The sequence below is a fragment of the Acinonyx jubatus genome, chromosome A3 (genome assembly GCF_027475565.1).
Source record: "Acinonyx jubatus isolate Ajub_Pintada_27869175 chromosome A3, VMU_Ajub_asm_v1.0, whole genome shotgun sequence".
Taxonomy (NCBI): Eukaryota; Metazoa; Chordata; class Mammalia; order Carnivora; family Felidae; genus Acinonyx; species Acinonyx jubatus.
This window is the reverse complement of record NC_069388.1, coordinates 63,639,696-63,666,166: the sequence shown is the minus strand read 5'-3', so window position 1 is coordinate 63,666,166 and position 26,471 is coordinate 63,639,696. Positions and strand designations below refer to the sequence as shown.

Below are 26,471 nucleotides of genomic sequence, written 5' to 3'. Positions count from 1 at the left end.
TGAAAAAAATCAAAAGAGCAGAATGGCTGGGCACAGAGAAGACAGGAGAAATGGTTTGAACATTTTTGGGGGATAAGTAGTGGCCTAGCCCTGAGCCTTGTGTTCATTCTGCCATTGGGTGCTTTTTAAGCATTTTACTCTTTGGGATGGTTTCCCCTTCAAGGAACAAGACCAGCAATAGAGATCTCTTATTTTCTCATACAACATGAAATACAGAGAGGTGATTCTCGGGCTGATTCATTCAATAGTTCAGTCACGTCTGGGCTCTGAGTCCACGCCTCTAAGCTTTCCCTGATTTTTCCTCTGTGATCATGAAATAGTGTCCACAGCTTCAAACAGCATACCCTCACATGGCAGAAAGATAGAGAGGGTGGAAGGGGGAAAAGTATCTTCTGCATCCTTCTTTTCATCATGTGGGAAAGTCTTTCCCAGACTCTTCCTTGGATTCATTCTAATATTTTTGGTACAGATAGGACCAATGCCTACTTTTAAACCAATCACTTGCAAAGGGAATCAGATTTCTATGGTCGGCTTAAACCAAACATGATTCATCTGAAACTGGAGGAAGACAAATCTTTCCTAAAGACATTGTCACCCAATACTTGCTCAATATTCAAGTTTTTTAGCAGGGAAAAAAGAAGTGATTGCCTTTGGAGAGACACCCAACAGTGTCTGCCACTTAGCATCTCTATACCAAAGGCCTAGCAGAGGGAAAGGCATGCTTACTTCCAGGCCTAAAAACTATTTGCATCCATTTTCACTGTCACATACAAGATGTCTGGCTTTCAACAAAAATTATGATACGTACAAGGGAAAGACAGTATCCAGAGACAAAGCAAGCAAGAGGGTCAGACTCAGATATAACACAGGTATTGGATTGATCAGACAGAATTTTAAAAAACTGTTGTTTATATGTTAAAAGTAATAATGGAACAGATGGATAATGCACAGTAGCAGATGGGTAATTTTGGTAGAGAGATGGAAATAATAAGAAAGTTATCAAATTGAAGTGTTAGGAATGAAGGACACAGCAACAGAGTTGAAGAATGCTTTCAACTGGCTCATTAGTAAACTTGATACAAGCAAGAAAAGAATCATTGAACATGAAGACCTATTTTCATGAAATTACCCAAATGGAAGCACACACATGAGTGAAAGAAAGAAAAACAGAACAGACGATGACGAACTCTGAGGGACGATATCAAATAGTCTAATATATGTGTAAATTACAATTTTGGAAAGAGAAAAGAGAGAAAAGGCAAAAGAAATATTTAAGGAAATAATGGCTGAGAAGTTTCCAAAGTTAATTATGAACATCACCCCTGGATCTAAAAAGCTCAGAGAGCACCAAGAAGAGTAAGCACAAAAGCAAAACAGAATAACCTAGGCATATAATATTCAAACTGTTGAAAGCCAAGGATGAAGAGAAAAGTTGAAGGCAATAGGAGGGAAAAGACGTTATATGCAGAGGAGCAAATATTTAAAAATTACAACAGACTTCTTGTCAGAAAATATGAAAGCCAGAAGATGATGGAGTGACATCTTTAAACTGCTAGAGGTGGAGGGTGGGGGGAACCTCTGTGAAGCAGAATTTCATATCCAGTGAAAATATTTTTCAAAAATTAAAAGGGACACCTGGATGACTCAGTTGGTTATGTGTCCAAAATCGAGTGATTTCAGTTCAAGTCATGAACTCATGGTTGTGGGATCGAGCCCCACATCGGGCTCTATGCTGAACGTGGAACTTGCTTGAGATTTTCTCTCTCCATCCCCCTGTTCCTCTTCCCCAATTCATGCCATCTCTCTCTCAAAAATAAAATTTTTAAAAATTAAGGGAAAAAATACTTTCTCAGCCAAACCAAAGTATTGTTGATTACAAGAGGTGGAAATAGTATCCCACTACTGTTTAATTCTATACTAGTGAGCAGTGAAGCTGATTTTTTTGTGTTTAGTATTGACTTGTAGTTTGTCTTATATGAACTGCCAATTCACATCTTTCACCCATTTTCTGTTGGGTTGTCTTTCTCTTACAGGTACTCCTCATATATTTTAAATACCAATCCTTTGTTGTATATGTAGCAAATATCTTTTCATGATCTGTTACTTTTGTTTTAGTATGTTTATGAGGACTTCTGCTGACAGAATTTTACAATTAGACAAAATTAAACCTAATCACTTTTTCCTCTATAGTTTTTGCATGGACTTTCCCAATATCACATTCTCTAAGATTTTCTTCTAAGGATTTATAGTTTTTCATATTGTATAGGTCTTTAATTCTTCTGGAACTTATATTTTTGAGAAGTAAAAAATAATGATATATATGAATTCCTCACAAAGTTAGTAAATTACTCCAATATCATCTTTTTGAATAGTCTATTTTTGCCCTATTGATTTTAAATGCCACATTTATTATAAAATACATTCCCATATATTCATGGCTCAGTTTCTATATTCCATTTTATGTCCCATTGAGCTATTTTGCACCAGTGTTACAGTGTTTTATTTCCCGTAGCTTTATATTATGTTTTGATGTGGTAGCCAATGGCCAGGCTTGTCCTGCTCAGCTCCTCCCAGGAGATAAATGACATGCCTGTCTGAAATTTGAAAAAGGAGTCCTGAGAGAGAGCACATGCTCTTTTACATTTCTTTTTTTTTAATTTTTTAAATGTTTTTATTTTATTTTTGAGACAGAAAGAGGGAGACAGAATGTGAGGTGGGGAGGGGCAGAGAGACAGGGAGACACAGAATCTGAAGCAGGCTCCAGGCTCTGAGCTGTCAGCACAGTTTCTGACACGGGGCTTGAACTCACAAGTTGTGAGACCATGACCTGAGCCGAAGTTGGATGCTTAACCGACTGAGCCACCCAGGCACCCCACATGCTCTTTTATATTTCTAAAGTAGCCCAGCAGACAGTGGCCTCTAGAATGAATGGTGATAATAACCAGGCATCACACACAGCCTGTCATATTGTCTTAAGGCAACCAGGCATGTTTGATGCCTAGTTATTATCATTTAATCTGCGTGCAGTGTAGCAATATGACATTATAGTGATATTGCAAGCAATTGAACCTGATAATAGGTCTGGATGACGTGGCTTACCAACAGTGGTTTTGTAAAACCATTCTGGAGTTTTGAGGCCTTGTGACTGGGGGCCTGTGGGCTCCAGAAAACACTGTTCAGGACTTCCCATCACCTGACAGTTTCCCGTCAGGCCAGCACTCAGCCTGTCTCTGATAGTGTGATTAAAGTAAACCCACGGAGCTGTGCTCCTCAAGCTCTCCTCCTTGATGCAATCTCTTATCCTATAAGGTCATTGCAATGCCATACAATTTGTGTACTCTCTTAGTACCTGAGTGTTCCTTCTTACTCATCTTCAAGCCTAGACTCTATTGGACTCCTTCAGAAATTTACGATAGCATCCTCTCATTTAGAACTTCTTTTTCAGAATCACCTTGGGTAGTTTTTCACGTTTTCTCTTTTAGAAGAATTGTAGAATCAGTTTGTAGTTCTTTGAAAAATCCCACCAGGAATTTGATTGTGATTTCCCTGAATGTGTAGATTAACTTGGGGAGAACAATCATCTTTAGATGCCAAGCCTTGCCAAGCAGATATGTGAACATTTTCTTCATTTATTTGGGTTTTCTTTTATGTCTTTCAGTAAAATTTTAGCATGCTCTCATTTAGACCTTGGATATTTTTTTTTTATTCTTGGGTATTTTGTAGTTTTGTGGTTTTTGTGATTGAGATCTTTTTTCATGACATTTTATAATAGGTATTGTGGGATACAGACAAGCTGCTGTTTTCCTATGTTAACACTGTGCGTGTCCTCCTAAGTGAACTCTGATTGTGGTAGTTTACAGATTCTCTTAGATTTTTTTAGATACACAATTATGTTGTTTGCAAATACTGACAGTTTTTGGTTTTTTTTTTTTTTCCCTTTCAAATCCTTATGTCTTATTTATTTCCCTTGTCATTTAATTGGCTAGGACTTGTAGGTTAATGTCAAAATAGCTATGGGGATCCCTGTCTTGTTCCTAATATCTATAGGAATAATTCTTTTATTTCATTATTAAGCATGATACTTGCTGTAGGTTTCTGGTTGACATTATGAAGAAAAGAAAATTTTCTTCTATTTTCAACTTGCTAAGAGTTTCTTGGGAATGAGTGTTAAGTTTCATGAAAAAATTTTTCTGCTTCTGTTGAGATAATCATATAATTTTTCTCTTCCAGTCTATTAACAATATTTTGAAGCGTTGAACCAACACTGCATTTGAGGGATTAAACACCGTTTGATGTTTCCCTATTGTGGCAATAACGCTTTTAGTTTGTTTATAAATACTTAAATAGGACAGACAGTCTTTGGTTTGCCTGAAAACTGCCTGCCTTGAAGGTCTCTCATGAGTCCATGGTTCTATTATTTTTGTCTCTAGCAATTGAGTTTGTGGTCATCCTCTTCAAAAGTCTTATTGCAGATTATTTAGGAGAAACTAAGGATATTTGGGACATATCCTTAACCTTTAAAGTTTGGTCTTATAGAGGACAACCAGGATATACCAACTGCTGACTGGTGTCAGTCAGAAACGCAACCCTACATTTGAGGTGGTTGGTAAAGGGCTGATGCCCCATAACCCGTGATAGCTTTGTATGTGGTTCATCTCCATGTAAGGAATTATGGAAAAGTACAAATGATTACATAAGAGTAGAGAGGATATACTTCTTTGGAGTCAGTCAATCCAAAATCCAGGACACAGACAGGAGGCCAACGTTCTTTCAGTTTCCATGGCAGCTAGAGGATTTTTATGTTAATAAAGCATAAGCTTCGAGGGCCTCTCACTTAAAGGGGACCTTTCCAAGGCCCTGCTTCTAATTTTGTATTTGTAACTTTATATTCTTTTCCTAAAGAGAGACTGTAAGTTGCATAAGCCTTAGACCCTACAAAACCTGGGTCCATCCCTCATGACAACCCCAGCCATAGCTTTGCATACCAGCCACCAAGCCTGGACCCAGGGCTCTGAAAGCCCTTTCTGGCAACCCTGGTAATTCTCTCAGTTTAGCAATTAGAGTGGGTGGCAGATTAAATTACCTTGTTGCTTCCCAGCTGGGCCAGGAGAACTGTGGCCTGACATAGAAGCCAGTGGATGTCACATGGAACAAGTGCTTGGCCATCTCACACTTTGCTCGCTGTGGGGGCACGTGACCAAATTCATTATTAACGCTGAGCTGATCTGGTTACCTTGATTGACACTAAGTGATTTCAGCCTGGGCTATATTTGTCTTCGTGGGGAAAATGACTGCCGCAGAGCTGAAAGGTTATTTCCCTCCTCAAATACATTTGGGCCTGTCACTGTGGAGTTACGCACCCTGACATCAAAATTGGACCCACGGGCTTTGGAAGACAGCAAATGACATCATGGGCAAAAAATGGTGTCAGCTTCGTTTTGTTTTTTCCTTCTCTTTCTGAACTCTGACAGAGAAGTAGTTTGTCTAGAATTTGCAAGGCTTTCAGGTGAGGAAAAGGAAGAATTTGTAGTAGCAATACCTATTTTGTACACATGCAAAAATAGTTTCCAGGACATGTTTTTCTGTCTTCATGGTCTCTCTCTGTTACTGTGAAGCTTAATTACTTTTTTTTTTTCAGCTGTGAGGGCTTTGGTGTCTAATTAATAGAACTAATAAATCATTCCCTTACTATTGAATAAAAATCTAACCTCTTACTAGAATACAATGCTCCTTATGACAACGCCTATTTTTGTTTATGGAACCAAAATGGAAGGTGTTACCTACAAGAGACTCCACCCTTAACTCTGATACCCTCTCCCATGGTTGCAAAGCATGTAAGAGAAGCCTCCGAATGACACGATGAGTATTACCTTTACAGTGTTACGCTATTTGAATTCTGAATGCGTGTGAAAATGCAGGTGAGAAATACATCAAACCCAGTAACATGGGTAAACTTGGATGCTGCTGGGCTGTAAACTCCAATTAGTAAATTTAAAGTAGACTGAAGAGAAATTTTAGCTTAAAGACACCAAATGGAGTTGTAGTGGCTTAGAGTGAACTATCGCCCTACCTCATAGGATTTACTTATTTGGGATGAGACAAAAGTTAAGGAATTTAACAAAAAGTTGTATTGATGGCCAGATCCTCTAGACTTGAGGGTAAAAGGAAATTTTTTTTTAGAAAAAAAGAAAAACTGCACCGTTTGTCATTGTGTTTCTTATAGCACACAGGTCTGATTCTTTATTGTTGCTGAAGACAGGAGGGACCCTCTTGCGGAGTGGTCCACAAAAGTTGGGTTTGAGGGCAAAGAAGTGACACAGCTCTCTTCTGTATGATTGCAGCAGTGACCCGCCTATAGAAACAGTTCTTATCCCAGACTGAGTCAGGAGGGTGGGGAGGCAGGGCTACAGAATCTGCTCCTCCCCGTTGGGTCTCTGCCTCCTTTCCAGGGGCAATGACAAAGAGATAGGCTGGCTTCTCATTAGACAGAGAAATAGGAGGGGAGTGTCCACTGACCCAAGGAAAACATCTCATGGTTTCTTTAATATAGACTGGCACATAAAAATGCATGTAAACAAGCAGTTTTTATTTGAACATTAAATTTTATTGGTACAGAGATGTGTTTTGTTATACTGGTGACTAATGCCTTTTAAAAATGAGATTTTGGAATGCCATTCTGCTTATGTAACAAGATAAGGAGCTTTTCGAACATTGTTCTGGTGCAAACCTCTGTAACAATAGCTGATTAACAACAAGACAACTCGAGGTGCCAAAAATATTTTCTGCAGAGCCCTCTATTAAGCAGAAAAAAGTTTTGGGCTTTTTTTCTTTAATGATATCCAAATAGTTTTTGTCTGAGAAACCTAGACTTCAAAAAGTCATCAGTGTGCAAATATCGGTGAGCAAAATATTTATTTGCATAAATACCGTTTTGTCTCTTTTTCTCTGTCTAATGGAGTCAGTGATTTATCTGAAAACATCTAGTTAAAGATAAACTTATCTGTGAGAGACAGAAGAGGAAAATCCAGGAATGAAAATTAGTAACCATACCAAAAGTTGCTTATTCCCGAAGAAAAAAATTATCGCAACACTGACTGTCTTAGGAAGTCTTGGTTATGGCTCACAGTCACAATTTACATTTTGTAGAAAAATGCTTTTTTTGTTGTTAAATTTTTTTAATGTTTATTTATTTTTGAGAGAGAGAGAGAGAGAACCCTCGAGTGAGCACGAGTGGGGGAGGGGCAGAGAGCAAGGGAGACACAGAATCTGAAGCAGGCTCCAGGCTCCAGGCTGTGAGCTGTCAGCACAGAGACCGATGCGGGGCTCACAGTCACAAACCATGCAGTCACGACCTGAGCTGAAGTTGGACGCTTAACCCACTGAGCCACCCAGGCACCCCTCCCTGTAGGGAAGTGCTTTTTAGACGGCAAATAAATTCCTGGACGTTGGCTATTATGATGATAACGATCGCATTTACGGGAAGTGTGCCTATTCACAGAAGCAACAGGAAATGCCCAGGAGGGAAAATACAGAGATACTTTCAACAAAGAAAAAAAATTTTTTTGAAATAATGAATGTGATTGCAAATGAGTATTTCCCCAGGTTGGTCATTTTCTGACACAGTTAAGTATATGGACAGGTGAGTCCCTGGTCATATTCACCTGAAGCCTCGGGGTCAGCCTTCTTGGGCTCCGTGGGGCCCCAGAACCTGGCACCTTGTGGAGGTGTGTGTCATAGCATCTGTCCGGCCTCTGGAAGCTTTGGACTTGAGCCGTCAGGGAGGGTCTCCCCATGTTCACATTTTACAAGGATCCTAAGGTCTGAGGGCATGTATGTTGAAACAGAAAAGTGATTAGTTCTCATGATCATGAAGCAAACCTAGAACTTGTTCCATGGAAAAGAGTGGGCTTTTGACCCATCCTCCAAATTTTAAAGTTGTCGTAATTCAGGGCAACCTTGGTTCCCCCAGATTGTCCCTTATTTCTGAGTTGAAGTGATTACAGGCCTAATCTGCATTCTGTCCTGAAACAGAACAAAACATCCTCTGTCTGTTGTACAGTGGGAAGCTCATGGGCTTTGAGCACTGACAACCTGAATTTGAACCTGGGTTCTTAGTAACTGTGTAACTTGGGGCTCATTTGTCTCCACCTCCTCACCTGTAAATGGGAACATGATACTTTCCTTTCCCAATAGCGTGAGGTTTAAATGAGACAATATATGGAAACTACCCAGCACATAGTAGACACCCAATAAATCCTCATCCCTCCACACTTCTTCAGCAAAGACCTTTGCTGCTTGGATAAATCCAAACTTTCCAGAGGCTGAGGGCTCGTGGCAGTTCTCATAAACTTACAAAAGATTTTCCAGGGTACTTTTGTGTTTCTGGATTGTCAGATCCTAAGGGTAGTGTTTTGATGTTGAACCAGCTCTCAAGGTCTCTGCAGTTCTTTATAGGTAGAATATTGCCCTTGAGGGAGGCAGAGCCCAGGTTGGAAAGTCTCTGCAGTAACGTAGAGACTTATGTTGCTGAGCCCCTTTCTAAAAGGAAAAGATGTTATACACACCTGTCTTTAACCCCAGGATCCTCCTGGAAGGAGGAGAGGAGTTCCATATACCCAGTCACTCTGACTCCTTGCTTCAAAGGGATGCTGTGTTAATGGTTGTGCTAATGGCAGAGTTTGTTGGAGAAAGATTCTTTCAGAGGCAAGGCATTCCCTGAACCCCACAAATGCCACCATGTGGAAGGCTGCCTGTTCCACATGAACACTGGGTGAGCTCTGGCTCTGCCACATAGTATAAGAAATAGTGGTCAGTGAACACAGTAGGGATCTTAGCCTGGCCAAATTCAAGGTCATTCATTAATTCAACAAGTATTTCCTGAGTACCTTTCCCTCAGGCTATATAGGTTTTGCTCATTGTTCCGTAGCAACCACACCAAAGGACCCACTGTTTACATCAAGGTATTGATTCAGGGACCCATGGGTGGGTTTTTGAGAGTAGGTGAATCCCCTGAAACTGTGTGCCAAAGAGTACGCGCATGTGTCTGTGCACTTCTGGGAAGAACATCCAGAACTTTCATTAGCTTCTCAGAAAGTTAGGAACCACCTGCTGGATGTGAACTGAATGCTCTCCTGTACTCAGCCAGCACCCGTAGGAATCCTGGCTCCAGAGTCCCTCCTGGGCCTCCAGATAGATAAAATATAATGACCAAGGGTGCGCTCGCCGTTCCCCAGAAGCCCATGCCAGGTGACTGAGCACCGAGTGGTATTGGCTGGACTGCCTTTCAGCCATTGCTACCTGGCCCATCAGAGTCTGGTCTGCATTCAGCTAAAGATAAATCATTTCCAGCCATCTGGAACTAAGCCACATTCTGGGCTATAGCTACAGAAAGAGCACTGAGCTTGGCCGTGGAGGGTTGTGCTCCAGGCTGTGCTTGACTTCTCCTCTCTGACTGGGACATGAACGCCTGGCTGCAGGGTTAAGTGTCCCTCTGTCGTTAATGCACCCTGTACATTGCCAGGCACCCAGGAGGTGGTCGGCCCAGGTTCTTGGAGTTGAAGTGAAGAGGGAGCTGATAATTCCAAGGGAAAATCAGACCACATATAAATAACCATAATGCAACGTAGAAAGGGATCCATTGCACGAGAGAACTGTAAGTCAGGGGCGTAGGATGGTAGGACTTGAGGGACAGTTGAAGGCAGACAAAGGGATATGCAGAGAACGGCATTTAAGGGAAGGGAGTGTCCTGGGCAGGAGAACAGAGGGTGGGGAGGTGCAGGACAAGAGCAAGCCTGGAAGGGAGTGGTCAGACTGGGTGCCTGCTGCTCTGGGTGCCCTCCTCACCCAAGGACTGAGCAATGGGCCTGGCTGTCCCCCTTGGCCAGGCCACTGAGCTGTGGCTGGGTCCTCAGGCCAGGGCAACCCGGCAATGCTCTGTGCTGTGCCAGGTTATGCTCCTTACAGCTAAAGCATCATTGGTCTCAGTGGAAAGTGCTCCTGCCTGTTGGTTCTCAGAGCTCACGTAGATCCCTATCGAAGGCAGGCAGGGAGCAGATCTACAATTACTAAGGCAGCGGATACTCTCTCCCAGGGGATCACATTTCAGCTTATAATGTCGTCATTTATAAGCCCTGTTCATCACTGGTAATGAAATGAAGCTGGGCAGCATTAACTGCATTTGGGATAGGATTTTTTTTCTCCCCTTCCACTCTGCCCCTCTCACTTCCCTCTCCCACACTTCAGCTTATCTGTCTCCCGCTGATCTCTGGCACTTTCAGTGTTACAACTCCTCACCACAGAAAGGACATTCTGGGAGGCCATAATTATTGGAATTGTTCCTTAGTAGTCTCCCCCTAAAAACTACTTTCAATATCTCACTTTAAATCCCGTTTAAAAACTACTTTCAATATCTCACTTCCTCTAGGAAGTCTTCCTGGATTGCCTTCCCCAGACACTTCAATTCCTTTATGATGGCCTTGCTATTTGTATAGGTGGTCCTCTTCTGTTGGGTAGGTAGTCCTCAAGGAATGTTATAAATATTTCAGGCCCTGGGCCCTTTAAAACATCCATTCTCTTGAATTATTAGCATAAAGAAAAAGTTAAGAGCATAGAATCCCTCTTTTAATTTTTTTTAACGTTTATTTATTATTGAGAGACAGAGAGAAACAGAGCATGAGCAGGGGAGGGGCAGAGAGAGGGGGAAACACAGAATCTGAAGCAGGCTCTAGGCTCTGAGCTGTCAGCACAGAGCCTGACATGGGGCTTGAACTCACAAACCATGAGACCAGGGCCTGAGCTGAAGTGGGACGCTCAACTGACTGAGCCACCCAGGTGCCCCATAAGGTCCCTCTTTTAGACTGAGGACAAGGAAAGGAGGATTCTGGGGTCCCCTCTCTGCCTCTGTGTGGGAACTGTCTCCTCCATCTGACAGGAGCTTTGGTCCCCTCTCTCTTTTTCTCTAGAGTACTTACCCAATGCTTGCTGGGGGGAAGGCTGAGCTGCATGGTGGGTGGTAGGAGGGTGGTGTGCATCCCAGGCCCCTCAGCCCACTTCTCTATAGGAAGCCAAGAGGACATCAGAGGGGTTTGTGGCCTGAAAGTGCCAGGGATCCTTTGTGTGGCCATGACCTGTTGCTGTGCTCAGCTCAGAGGCACAGTCCCTTAGGGAAGGTGTGGGACGTCCCTCTGCTTGGCTTTTGGAGACTGGTGGGGTCAGGACAGCCCCAGAAAGCTGTGATGCAGACAGTATGCCCTGAGTTTCCCTACTGTCACAGCATGCCTCCCTCTGGGTCCTGTACTTGGCCAGGCTGCCCCAGCCCCAGACCCTGGGTGCCCATGCTGTCCTGGCTGGGACAGGGAGATTATTCCAGATACGGAGAAGGGCTAAGCCAAGTTGGAGAGGCAGATTAAGTGCACTGACAGCTAAATATTTGCCTCACAAATTTAAATAGTAATTGCAAAGGGTGCAATTTCTGGCATATTGAAAATCTGCCAGTTACACAACTGTAACGTTACTCCTTTAAATGGATCCAATGAAATATAAATAGCACAGCAACTTGATACTCTCCATCATCTGTTTAAAAAATACCGAACAAGCTCTTCTTGACCAACAGAAATCTTCTGTTGTTCCTATTTCTCCTTGAATCCACATTTTCACTCCAATTTCCCCATAGATTTTCATCCCAATGTATTTGTAGGCTTATCAGACTGCAATAAAAATGTGTGTATGTATTCAAGCTAACTTGACAAATCTCCTGTGATCATAAGCTCCAGGTGTTAATAAAGTTTCTAGATTATCCATTAAAATAGTTTTTTTATACAGTTGACCAAAATACTAGGAAATAGAATGCAAAATTTAATAAATATTGAACAAAACTACCATGTTGCTGGAAATGCATCTTTTTAAATTTTAATTTCGGTATAGTTAGTGTATAGTGTCATATTAGTTTCAGGTGTATAATATAGTATAGTATAGTATATAGTACATAATATAGATTCGGCAATTCTATATATTATTTGGTGCTCATCATAATAAATGTACTCTTAATCCCTCTCCCCTCTGGCAACCACCATTTTGTTCTCTGTAGTTAAGAATCTGGTTTTTTTTTTTTTTTTTGGTTTGTCTCTTTTTCTTCCCCTTTGTTTTTTTGTTTCTTAAATTCCACCTATGAGTGAAATAATTTGATATTTGTCTTTCTCTGACTGGCTTATTTCACTTGGCATTATACTCTCTAGGTCCATCGATATTAGTGCAAATGGCAAGATTTTGTTCTTTTTTATGGCTGAGTAATATTCCACTGTATGAATATACCACATCTTCTTTATCCAGTCGTCAGTTGATGGGCACTTGGGCTGCTTCCATATCTTGGCTGCTGTAAATAATGCTGCAGTAAACATAGGGGTTCATGTATCCTTTCGAATTAGTGTTTTTACATTCTTGGGGTAAATACCCAGTAGTGGAGTTGGTGAATTGTATGGTAGTTCTGTTTTTACTTTTTTATTTAAGAAAAAAATTTTTTTTAACGTTTATTTATTTTTGAGACAGAGAGAGACAGAGCATGAACAGGGGAGGGGCAGAGAGAGAGGGAGACACAGAATCTGAAACAGCCTCCAGGCTCTGAGCTGTCAGCACAGAGCCCGATGCGGGGCTCGAACTCATGGACCGTGAGATCATGACCTGAGCCGAAGTCGGACGCTTAACCGACTGAGCCACCCAGGTGCCCCGTACTTTTTTAAAGAAACCTCCATACTGTTGGGAAATGCATCTTTTAATGATGCAGGAAGGATTTTTTTTTTATGCTTGCTCCTCTATCCAGGGATGAGCACTAATTATTGTTAGAAAGAGACACTGTTTAGCTTCAACTCTATTACTATTTTTCCTTTTTATATAGATGCATATGCTGAGAAAATGTGTCCACAAAAGTATGACGCGTATAGAGTGTTGTCATAGCAATGAGACTCAATTCTTCAAACACCTTCGTAGTTATATGCCAAAATCATATGGTGATCTATCATCAAAAATTATTTTTTAATGATCTTTCGGCTGACTATTTAATTAGACCCTCCATCAGTTGAGCTGAATGTGAAGAATGGAGAATTGACTACCTGGAAAAATTTATTCTTGGTCATTGCACTCATCCAGGCTTCTCAGTTTCTAGAAAGAATATCCAAAGGCTCTCCTCTCACTGACGGATGACTATTGATTGCATTCTGTACTGTTTCACATTAAAGCGCTTTGTTAAACCTGATATACTCTGAAAGGGTTCGGAAAATAAAAATATTGTTAATATACCTTGCTAATACAAAGTCTTTCAAATAAAAAATTCACATTACATGCATACACAGGCGTGCACACGCACGTACACACACGCTCTTACAGCTGAATATCTATCTTATTCAGTTTATGGGTTTTGTCCACCATTTAACTTAATTAGTAAAGCCAGAAGTCACAGTCAAAACCAAATGGCCAAATCAGAGTCTCAATCAGAAAAAAATCAGACTTCATTTTTTAATTCAAATAAGTATGTCGACACGCGTCCTGGAGACAGTCTCACGTATGAATTCTATTTCTGGTAGAGGGCAAGAGCAGGCACAGAGGCTTGCCATGAGCTTGTGACCTGTAGGAAATAAGGTGCTGCTAGCTGGATATTTGTCCAAGGCATTCTCTTTGATTTGCTTTTAGGGGGTCCTTTCTGGATGCATCCTTTGACGGTGGTCAAGGAATGGAAGAAATGAGGTTGTTAAATAAAATGTATCTTGAATTGTCCCTTTGTTTGATACCCTGGAGGTTTTCGTTGCCTGGGGACCATGCACCACAGGGATTAAGGCTCAGGGAGGGTGAAGGGAATCCTCATCTTTCGTGAAGTGGGACTTTGAAAAGCAAGTAGGAACGGAGAAACCGCAGGAGGAGCCTTAAACCAGAGACATTCTCAGGCAAACCTGTTTTAGGAAAGATAGACGTGGAAGTTGGAAACTAAAATTAGATTTCCTTAAACTACCTGTGTTTACATGTCTTCTGGAAAGACTTAGGTTATCCGTGGCCATATATCATGCCTTGATTTGAAGACCACCGGACTAACCCAAAGAGTGACAGTGTGGCCAGACCCTCAGGAAGGCCACACTGTCCCTCACCTCTCACATCTGACGTCACTCACCATTTATGGAGAGGCAGCACAGGACTGGATCCTGTGGGGAAAAAGTACACTCTCTGCTCCTGCCCATCCTCTAAGGAGTCTATTACAAGAAGTCACTAGAACCAGCTCACACTCACGGGGAGGAGACTAGCTAAGGACATGAATGCCAGCAGGCAAGAATCATTGGGAGCCATCTCAAAATCTGCCTATCATGGTACTTCGTGCTTTTTCTGACTCAGATGTGCGTCCTGGCCGCTTTCTGGGAAAAGAGGAAGAGTCTCACTCCATAGCCTATAACAGAAGTAAAAGTTTTGAAAAAAAAAAATACATGTACAGAGATAGTCACTACTGTATTGTTGATAATAAACAAGAAACAGTGCAGATGTCCCTTCAAAGGTCTAGGAAGAGCCTGTGTAGTGTGTAGCTCCCCCTTCCCACCCCAACCCCTGCTCAGCCCAATCACTTTAGGCCATGAGGTAGGAGGGGTGAAGTACAAAGAGCAGAGCCTAACATCCATGGCCTACTCCACCTGACCCCTTTCCTTTTGCCTAAAGGAGTGTGCAGAGGCTGGGTGTGAAGGCAGGTGAAACCAGAAATGGGGGGCCTGCAGGGCCAGGGGAGTGTGAAAGGGCCATGGTAGCAAAGGGGACAAAGGACAGATTCTTTAGTCGTGACCTCCTGGGAGAAATAGGGAGACACTGGTCAAGTGGTCAAGTTTCAGGTTTGCAAGGTGGATAAGCTCTGGGGATCTGATGTCCAGCATGGTGGCTATAGTTAATAATACTGTATCCTACTGAAATTAGCTAAGAAGATAGAGCTTAAGTGCGCTCTCTCTCTCTCTCTCTCTCTCTCTCTCTCTCACACACACACACACACACACACACACAGAGGAGAGGAGAGGAGAGGGGAGGAAAGGAACTGGTAACTGTGTGAGTTGATGGATTTGTTAATTAGCCTGAATGTGGTGATTAGTTAACAATGCATTCATACACCAGATCATCAGGTTGTACACCTTAAAATTATTTATACCTCAATAAAGCTGGGGAGGAAATGACCTCCTATCCAATAAAAAGGGAGGGAACTAGCTGCTCTCTTGTGTGCATGCTCTCTCTGTCTCTGACACACACACAAACACACACAGATCATTTTATGAATTATAAATCTATCCATAAAATACTTGAATCCATATTTCTTCTAATTGCCAGCATTAAGAATTTTTTAAAATACTGAATATCCGTGTGTAATAGGATGAAATTCACATTGTTTTACTTCCTTCTACCTTTTCCCATCTATTTCTTCTGTGTGTGTGTTGTGTGATCTGAGATATGGGGAACCAATGTATTACTATTAAATTATGGGCATTTTACGCCATATTCTCTTTAAAACTTAATTGCTGTTTACATGTTTTGAAGCTATTTTTACATTAATCATTTAACCTCAGTCATATGCTTAAATATCTTCAATGCCTGCCAACACTCCTTCAGATTATAGCCTACCGATTCTTTGGCTCATTTTACTTCACCTCTCTGTTGGTTGGAGTGGATCTTAAAGCAATTTTCTCAGGAAAGATGTTTCCGAGAATATCTGAGAATGGTTTCTCTGAAAATGTCATATATGAATGATAAAATTGCAATTTGGCTAAGTTAAAGTGTGTTTCTCTTAAAACCTTGGAGATGTTATCTCATTTTTCTTTGTCATTTCTTGCTATTGTTGAGATGCTTGAAGAAGACTGTCTGATTTTTCATCATTTGATTGTAATAACTTTGCATTGCTTGTAGGATTTTTTTTGTCTTTGTCCTTCTATTTCTAGATTCTTGCCAAGATAGGTCTACTTATTGCTCTCTTTGTTGATTTTTTTCTGTGCAGTTGATTACATAATGTCCCCTCAAAATTTGCATCTACTTGGAATATCAGAATGTGACCTGACTTGGAAATAAGGTCTCTAAAGATACAAGTGGCTACAAATGAAATCATCCTGGACTTAGGGCACCCTCAATCCAATAATTGGTGTCCTTATAAGGTAAGAACACATTGAACATACAGAGAGGAAAGCCAAGTAAAGACAGAGGCTGAGGTTGGAGTTACCCTGCCACAAGTCAAGGTTCACCTGGGGCCACCAGAAGCTAGAAAAAGCGAGGTTCTTCCCTAGAACCTTTGGAGGGGGCATAGTCCTGCTGACATACTGGCTTTGGACTTCCAGCCTCCAAAACTGTGTGAGAAAAAATTAGTGTTGTTTTCAGCCACCCAGTTTGTGGTGCTGTGTTACAGGTGCCCTGGAAAACTAAAACCGGCTGGAATGCACGCGTCTTTTCAGTTTATAAACTTTTTTGGGGGGGTCACTACTTTGATCAGCTTCTTCTTCAAGTCACCTATAATTCATAAGTATGGTTTCTGTTATCTGTCTTTTATACCTATTATATTCTCTCTTGTTGTTTTAATCTCCTTGTCTTCTCCCTCTGCATCCTGGGAGAGCCTCTTGAGCGTCGGGAAAAATTGCGGAAGACAGAAATGGGCAAAAGAGTCCGGGGTGTCCTTTTAGTGGAATGTGGGCTGTTGTACAGAGGACTCTTCAGGATTATTGGATCCACTGAGGTCCTGAATCTTTCATTATTTCTTTTTTTCTAGACTGTATTACAACCCTGTAATATACAGAGAACTGGTAGTCATGCAGATGGTTCTTGTCCGTGTGAATGGAGAAAGGAAGAAGAGACCCAGTGAGGCAAGAGTGAGGTCTGAGCCCCTATGGGTAAGGGGGGGGGGTCCCCAAAAGTGTGTTCACAGAATCCTGTTTTTTCCCTAACAACCACATTTTTTGTGGGCTGGCCCTATGCCTAGTGGAATTCTTAATTTTTCTCCAGCATCACGATTGTCACTTTTAAGTGATTCACTGCATCTTAGTGTAGCTTAAGCATTTGCCAAGGTAGCTAAGAAAAAAAAAAAAAAAAAAACAACAACTGGTTCCCGGAATTTTGATCTTTTTAATCACTGCTCCAGACTGGTTCTGGGAACTGAGAGGCACCATCTGCAAAAGGCTTTTGGAGGAAATGGGGTGGGAAGAGGGGTGGGTGGAGTGTTGTCAAGGAGAAGAATATGTCCCCAGATCCATTAGAGCAGTCTAGTCTAAGTTGAGTGCCACTTTGAGGAGAAAACCATTTTGTGGTGTCTTCACTAAGCCTAGATATTTTAACTTCATTTCCAGGTCCACACTTGCCGTTCCTTTCTTGATTTATTTTGTTTTTTTGGCTGTTGTAACAGGAAAATCTACTCCCTTTTCAAACAAACAGCACTGAAAAAGATAGGACCAGAGAAAGTTCTCACTTAAAGCGTCACCTCTCAGAAAAGAAGCTGTTTCTTCCACCCCCGGGCCTCTGGCTTAGTCCTCTCGTAGCCTGGGGCATGGAGAAAAGAAGAGGGACCTTGTACTCACAGATGAATACTGGGGTCAAGTTCTACCTTCTCTGTAAAGTCATCCCTGGCCACCAGCCCACTGTCCTCTGTTCCCTCTGAGCTCCTAACTCACTCACTGTTCCACTCATTTTTATATTTAATTCCAGACGTGGGTGAATTATATGAAGAATACCACTTTCCAATATGGAATTCTCATTTTCCCAGCTATAAACACCTTAACAGCAAGGACCCTCCTCTGGCTTCCCTTCTGTTCACCACAGCCCTAAGTGTGAGGTTGGACTCATGGTAGGAGTTTGGTAAATACTTGAGTTGACCTGAATTCAAGCCTGGACACTGGGGCAGATAAAGAACATTTAGATGTGGTCAGATTGCAGGCTCTCCTGGTGCCCTGTTATATCGTAGAGAACTATCCCAGTCCCCCAGAATGTTACCTTCAAAGCTTCCGTATAGGGGCCTGGAACTGGGAAATCACGCCACCCTCCGTAGGGAGAATTGTCCGACCTGCTGCATGGAAATCCACCTGCAGAACCTTCCATGGTCCTTGCCAGCCCAGGCTAGCATCTTTTCTCCCCAATTCCTCTCTCCCCCTTTTCTCAAGTGAACGATTCCTCACTGCTCTCTGGCCATCCCCACCTCCTTCTCCTGTGCCTTCTCTGGATTTTGGCACATGCCTTGCGTCATCTTCCCTCTCCTTCAGGACTGGGTAGAGAAGAGGAAGTTTTCCTTTTCTCCTTGGGCAAAACATTCTGCTCTGTTCAAAGCAACAAATTTTTTTTTAATTTAAATCCACGTTAGTTAACATATAGTGGAATAATGATATCAGGAATAGAATTCAGTGATTCATCACTTACATATAACACCCAGTGCTCATCCCAACAAGTGTCCTCCTTAATGCCATTCGCCCATTTAGCCCATCCTCCCATCCAACACCCTAACAGCAACCCTCAGTTTGTTCCCTGTATTTAAGAATCTCTTACGTTTTGTCCCCCTCCGTGTTTTTATGTTATTTTTGCTTCCCTTTATGTTCATCTGTTTTATATCTTAAATTCCACAGAGGAGTGGGATCGTATATTTGTGTTTCTCTGACTATTTTGCTTAGCATAATACCATCTAGTTCCTTCCACGTTGTTGCAAATGGCAAGATTTCATTCTTTTTCATCTCTGAGTAGTATTCCATTTTATATACATACCACATCTTCTTTATCTATTTATCAGTTGATGGACATTTGGGCTCTTTCCATACTTTAGCTATTGTCAAAGCGACAAATATTGAACTCAGTCTATAATGCACTTGTTTCACTGGTAAAGATATTGATTCATTTAATTCTGCTATAATCTGGGAATAGTTCTTGCGCCTTCTTCTGGGTTCTCTGTATGGCCTCTCTGGGTCTAAGGTGTCTGCAGTGTTCTGCATCTCCACTTTCTCTTTCCTTTGCCCTGAGTAGTTCACCCTCCTGTAGAGTCTCTGTTCTCCCCATCCTCTCCCTTCTCCTATTCAAATTGGTTCCTAAGGGGGGCGCCTGGGTGGCTCAGTCGGTTGAGCGTCCGACTTCGGCTCAGGTCACGATCTCACGGTCTGTGAGTTCGAGCCCCGCGTCAGGCTCTGGGCTGATGGCTCAGAGCCTGGAGCCTGCTTCCAATTCTGTGTCTCCCTCTCTCTCTGCCCCTTCCCCGTTCATGCTCTGTCTCTCTCTGTCTCAAAAATAAATAAATGTTAAAAAAAAAGATTAAAAAAAAAAAACAACAAATTTGTTCCTAAGGAAAGATCAGAGAGGTATGGCACTAAGTCCCAAATACAATGCTTACTTCCTCGTGGGGCAGGTAATGGAGAGGTCATATCAACTGACTAAATCCCATGGAGCAATATGAGAGACAGCATGTGGGTAAGGGTAAGAATAGGACCACTGTTTGGCAAAGGACCTCGCTAGTACCCCCAGAAATTCACGTACTTAGCCAAACACTCTTTTAGGTGCCCTGGACTTGCTTGGAATAGACATGGCTCTATCCAAGTCTGGAGTATTTGAACTAACAGTCTTACAACAGAATCAATGAGAAAATTCTAGAACTGAAAGGAAGGTTAGACAGCCTCTAGCCTGGGTGCCTCACTTTGCTGATGAGAAACCTGAAGCTCCAACAGAAATGATGAACAGTCCTTCAGTTTGTTAGGGCAGAGCTTGGCCTAGAGCCCTGGCTTCTTAATTCTTACCCCAAAGCTTGCTCATTCTTCTTCTTTCCCCAAGTTTCATAGGTATTGTTTATTTGTTTAAAAATTGTTTATTTTTAGAATCAGCTTTTCTAGGTCTACACCAAAAAAAAAAATTGTCCTGTAGACATCATTATTGAGAGAGTGCTAGATTTATAAAGTAACTGATTAAAGAATTGACATTTTTGCAGTGATGAGTCTTTCTCTCTAAGAACATGGTCTACCTCTGCATTTTCTCAGGTCCCTTTTTATGTTAAAGTGTTTAAAATTTTTTTATTATTTAATTATAGTTGGCACACAACCTTATATTAGTCTCAGGAGGATAGCATGGTGATTTGACAATTCTATACATTACACAATGCTCACACCGCCATAACTATAGTTACTATCCACTCTACACGCATGTTAAGGTTTTCTTTATATGTTTCTTGCAAATTTTGAGAATTATTCCAAACCGTTTTGTACTTTAGTTGCTGTTGGGAATTCTTCCACTGTGTCTTCTGAGTGATATTTAGATGTAGAAAGGCTATTGTTTACTACATATTAATTTTGTAACAGGCTCATTACTCATTTCTCTTGTTTGCAGTTAAGTTCTCTTAGGTTTTCCAGATATATAATCATAATAATTATACACTATAACCATGACAGGTCTATAAATTATGATAATTTTGCCTCTTATTTTCATATTTTACACCTCTAACTTTTTTTCCTAATCCTAACTTCTTGCCTACTTGGATTGGCTCGTATCTGCAGAGGTTTTTAAAGAGTGATGCTAATGGGCATGCTTGTCTTTTTTTCTAACTTTAATGGAACTGCTTTTAGTATTTTCCTTTTAGAAAAGATGCTGACTTTTGGGAAAGATATATTTTATCCTGCTAAAAAAAGAATTTTGTCTATTCCTCTTTTATTAAGACTTTTTTTCTTGGGGCACCTGAGTGGCTCAGTCGGTTAAGCATCTCACTTCAGCTCAGGTCATGATCTCACAGTTTGTCAGTTCGAGCTGCAGGCTCTGTGCTAACAGTTCAGAGCCTGGAGCCTGCTTCGGATTATGTGTCTCCCTCTCTCTCTGCCCCTCCCCCAAGCTCATGCTCTGTCTCTCTCTCTCTCAAAAATAAATAAACATTTTTAAAAAGACTTTTTTTTTAAATCTAGAATGAGTGTTGAATTTTATTAAATGCCTTTTCAGCATCTATACAAATAATCAATTAATTTTTCTCCGTAGATTTTTTTAATATAGTGAATCACATTAATGGATTTTCTAATATTAAACCATCCTTGCATTCCCAGAATAAATATCACTTATGTATGGGTATTATTCTTCACATGTGCCACATGAATCTGGTTATAAACAATTTATTTAGGAATTTTGCCTCAGTATTCATTTGTGAGGTTGGCCGGTATTTTATTTTTTTGTGTGCTGTGGTTAACCAGATTTAGGTATCAGTGTTGTGCTACTTCAAACAAATCATTTGTAAGCTCCAGCAGCCGGCCTGCAGAATAGCCTCCAATAATCCCCATGTCCTTGTATTTACCCCCTCACATAGTCCCCTGCTACTCTGTCACAGAGTTTGTCTGTGTAATTGGTAGCAAATGGCAGAGTCTCACTTCAGGGATTAGGTTGTAAAAGACTATGGCTTCTGTCCTGGGTGTTTTTTGTTTGCTTTCTGGCTCTCTCTTGGATCACTTGCTCTAGGAGAAGCAAGCTGCCATGTTGTGGAGAGGCTTGTGTGTCAAGAAACTGCAGTTTCCAGCTGATAGCGAGAAACTGAGGACTGCCAACAGCCACATGAGTGATCTCAGAAGCATCCTCTAGACAAGCCTTGAGATGATGGCAAGCTGTGGCTGACAGTTTGACTGCCACTTTATGAGAGAGACTGATTCAGATGGATTCCAGCCATGCTGCTCCTGGATGCCTGACCCACAGAAACTGCAATAACAAATGTAAGTTGTTTAAAGCCGCTGAGCTTTGCAATAATTTGTTATTCAGCATTAGGTAATGAGTGCATATATTTTCTTTATTTTCAGTGTTCCAAAGCAGTTACAAAGCATTGGACGTAAGATTTGCTCCAGGGCTTAAGTAATAGATATACTTTAGCTCTGTGGAGATAAAGGAGAAAGGTATTCTAGGAGTGGGAATTAATGAGAAGAGATAAAATGTGCATAAGTAACAGATGTCTACAGAACACTTTGCTAAACAACAGCAGAATACACACTCTTCTTAAGCATATGTGGAACATTCTCCAGGATAGACCATATACTAGGCCCTAAAACAAAGCCCAATAAGTTTAAAAGGATTGAAATCATACAAAGTATATTCTCTGATTACAATAGCATGACATTAGAAATTAATAACAGGAAAAAAATGGGGAAATTCACAAATATGCAGAAATTAAATAACACACTATTAAATAACCAGTGGATCAAAGAAGAAATTGCAAGGGAAATCAGAAGATACTTTGGGATGAGTAAAAAATGAAACAGTATGCTTAGAGGGAATTTTATAGCTATAAAGGCTTCCAGTGTAAAAGAAGAAAGACCTCAAATAAACAACCCAAATTTGCACCTTAAGACACTGGAAAAAGAAGAGCAAATTAAACCCAAAGCAAACAGAAGGAAGGAAATGTTAAGATTAGAACATAGGCTAATGAAACAGGATAGAAAGACAACAGAGAAAATCAACAAAAGTAAAAGTTGTCTCTTTAAAAAGATAAACAAAATTGACATGTCTTTTTATCTAGACTGATCAAAATTAAAACGAGAAAACTCAGAATACTAAGATCAGAAATTAAAGAAGTGATATTATGGGCTGTACAGAAAAAAAAGGATATAAGGTAGCATTATGAACAATGACATAACAACATAGTAGATGACTTAACTGAATTGATAAATCCCTAGAAAGACACAAACTATCAAAACTAACTCAAGAAGAATAAAAAATCTGAATAGACCTAAAACAAGTAGAGATTGAATTAGTGATTTTAAAACTTCCCCAAAAGAAAATCCTTTGATCAGATGGCTTCCCTGGTGAATTCTATCACATATTTAAAAAGCTAATACCAATTCTTCACAAACTCTTCCAAAAATAGAAGAGGATGAAACACTTCCCAACTCATTCTACGAAGCCAGTGTTACCATGATACCAAAACCAGACAAAAACATTATGAAAAAAGAACACTCACACCAACATGTCTTCGGAATACAAATGCAAAGACTGAACAAAATACTAGCAAATCAAATCCAGCAATATATAAAAAGGATTACGCATCATGACCAAGTAGGATTTACCCCAGAAATGCAAGGTTGGTTTAACATCTGAAAATCAGTTAATGTAATACACCACCTCAATAGAATAAAGGGAAAAAACTTTATGAGCATCTCAATAGACAGAGAAAAGGCATTTGACAAAATTTAACCCCTCTTCATGACTAAGATACCCAAGAAAGCAGGGATAGAAGGGAACTTCCTCAATCTGATAAAAAGCATCTACAAATGTCCACATTTAACATACTTAATGGTAAGAGACTGAGTGCAACCTCCTAAGATTAAGAATAAGACAAGGATATCTACTCTCACCACCTATATCCAACATTTTGCAAAACATTCTAGCCAGGGAAATCAGGCAAAGAGAAAAAAAAGGCATCAACATTGGAAAGGAAGCAGACAACATGATTCGTATAGAGAAAACCCTAAATAACCCATGAAATAACTATTAGTTCTAACAAGTGAGTTAGCAAAGTTGCAGGATATATGAAAAATATACAAAAATCAATTTTGTTTCTATACAGTAACAGTAAGTAAACTGAAAATTAAGAAAAAAACTCCACTTACAATAACATTGAAGAAATAAAATACTTAGGAATAAATATGACAAAAGAAGTGCAAAATCTATGCTCTGAAAACTACAAAATATTATTGAAAGAAATTAAAAAGACTTAAATTTATAAATAGAAAGGCATCCCATGCTCATGCTCATGGATAGAAAACATATTATTAAGGTGGTGGTACTCCCAAATTGATCTACAAATTCAACATAATCCCTATCAAAACTCCAGCTGATTTCATTGCAGAAATTGACCAGTTGATCCTAAAATTTATATGAAATGCAAAGGACCCAGATTAGCCAAAAATAAACTTGAAATTGAGGAACAAAGTTGGAAGACTTAAACTGCCAGATTTCAAAACTTACTACAAAAGCATACTAATCAAGACAGTGGGGTACTGGTCTATGGACGGACATATAGACCAATGGAACAGAATTGAGAGTACAGAAATAAACTCTCAACTATGGTCACTTGATTTTTGACAAGTCTGCCAAGATACTTAAATTGGGGAAAGAATTGTCTTTAAAACAGTGTTGGGACCACTGGGTATCCACATGTATAAGAATGATGTTGAACTCCTACCTGATACCACATACAAAATTTACTCAAAATGGCATCAAAATTAAAACTTTTGTGCTTCAAAGAATACAGCTTAGAAAGTGAAAAAACAACCCACCAAATAGGAGAACATTTTGCAAATCATATATCTCATAAAGGATTTGTATCTAGAATATATGAAAAACTCTTTACAACTCAATAATGACAAGACAACCCAATTTAAAAATGGGCAAAGGATTGTAATAGGCATTTCTCCAATGGAGATATACCAATGATTATAAGCATGTGAAAAGATGCTCAACGTCATTAGCCATCAGGAAATGCAAATCAAAACCACAATGAGATATCATTTCATACCATCTAGGATAGCTTTAATAAAAAAACACAGATAATTACAAGTGTTGGCAAGGATATGAAGAAATCAAATCCTCATGTGCTGCTGGTGGAAATTTAAAATAGTATAGCTACTTTGGAAAACATTCTGGCAGTTCTTCAAGTGGTTAAACATAGAGTTACCACTTGACCCAACAATTCCACTCCTAGGTATGTAGTGAGAAGTGAAAATATGTGTCCGCACGAAAACTTCTACATAAATGTTTACAGCAGCATTATTCATAATGGTCATAAAGTAGAAATGACCCCAATGTACATCAACTGACAAATCAATAAATAAAATGTTATATTTGTACAACGGAGTATTACTCAGCAATAAAAAGGAATGAATTACCAATGCATGCTCCAGTGTGGATGGAACTTGAAAAAATCATGCTAAGTGAAAAGCCAGTCACAAAGGACCACATAGTGTATGATTCCATTTATATCAAATGTCCAGAACAGGCAAATCTGTAGAGACAAAAAGTAGATAAGTGGTTGCCTAGGGCTGGAGGGCAGAGGGAAAGTGATGGATAAGAAGTGTGGGGATTTTCAGGGGTACCTGGGTGGCTCAGTCGGTTGAGCATCTGACTTTGGCTCAGGTTCGTGAGGTTCAAGCCCCACGTCGGGCTCTGTGCTGACAGCTCAGAGCCTGGAGCCTGCTTCAGATTCTGTGTCCCCCTCTCTCTCTGCCCCACCCCTGATTGTGCTCTGTCTCTCTCTGTCTTTCAAAAATGAATAAACATAAAAAAGAAGTGTGGGAATTTTCAGGAGAGGTAATGAAAACATGCTAAAATGGATTGTGGTGATGTATGCATAGCTCAGAATATACAAAAAGGCATTGAATTGTGCACTTCAAATTGTATAGTGAACTGTATAGCATATGGATTATATCTCAATAGAGCGGTTTAATTTTTTTTAATTTTTTTAAATGTTTATTTATTTTTGAGAGACAGAGCGCAAGCCAGGGAGGGGCAGAGAGAGAGGGAGACAAAGAATCGGAAGCAGGCTCCAGGCTCTAAGCTGTCAGCACAGAGCCCGACGTGGGGCTCAAACTTGTGGACCATGATATCATGACCTGAGCTGAAGTCCGACACTTAACCGACTGAGCCACCCGGGTGCCCCAAAAGCTGTTTAAAATTGTGTGTGGGGTAATCACAGATCAGTTTGGGGTCCAGAGTGCCCGTGTGAGGAGGGTGGCCTAGCACTGGCATAATGGAGACAAGGGTGGAGAAGTAGGGGGGTCCCAACTTGGAGACTGGAGACGTGCATTACTTGTCAGGTAAAGAAAAAGTGGGACACTGATGGCAAAGAGATTTTGTCTTAGATGCTATCCTTGGCCGATAGCCAGTAGCAGGTGGTGGCTACCTGCCGGACTGCACTGAGGAGCCTGAGACGGAGTCTGGTTTTTTGGAAAAGGTACCATGGTTGGCTGCCAATGTCTGTCTGCGCAATAAGGACAGCTAATATTTCTTGAGTAGGACTTTGGGACTGAGCACTTTCCTAAGTACTTGATGTGCTGCATCCCATTTAATTCTCTTCAGTGTCCGAAGGTAGGTACTATCACTGTCTCCAGTTTATAAAGGAGGAAAATTCAGCCACACTGGCTCAAGATCACAGGACTGGGTAATGGCAGAGTCAAGTCAGAGCCTAGAGTTTTGATGCCAAAGTCCTCTGATGACTCTGAGCCGTGATGCCTTTCCCAAGAGCGTGGGAGCCTATGCTTTAAATCTGCCAGCTGGCAGAGGCCACCCTTCCTGGACATGATTAAAGATGTGTTTGGGAAGCCTCATCTGCTTTAAAATCTTTCCGAGGTCTGGAATCCCTGTGGATTTCACTCGTTGGGGCAGTGTTAGCTGTTCAGGGTCCCCTGAAAGGAATCACAGCTCATCGGTGTACATCTTCTGGGGATTTACAGTCAGTGGCTGACTGCAGGGCCTGGGGGAACAAAATTGCCAGGAAAATATCCCGGGGGGTA

General features: G+C 40.8%; 1 protein-coding gene across 1 annotated transcript in view; it reads left to right on the top strand.

Annotated features, from left to right (window-relative positions):
- SRBD1 (S1 RNA binding domain 1) overlaps positions 1-26,471 on the top strand; it is a 385,358-nt gene that overhangs the window by 327,579 nt on the left and 31,308 nt on the right. Inside the window, exons 25-27 of the mRNA XM_053200547.1 lie at positions 15,998-16,151; positions 16,757-16,861; positions 21,436-21,683. The gene's annotated coding sequence lies outside the window, so the exon portion shown is untranslated. The remainder of the gene's footprint in view (positions 1-15,997; positions 16,152-16,756; positions 16,862-21,435; positions 21,684-26,471) is intronic.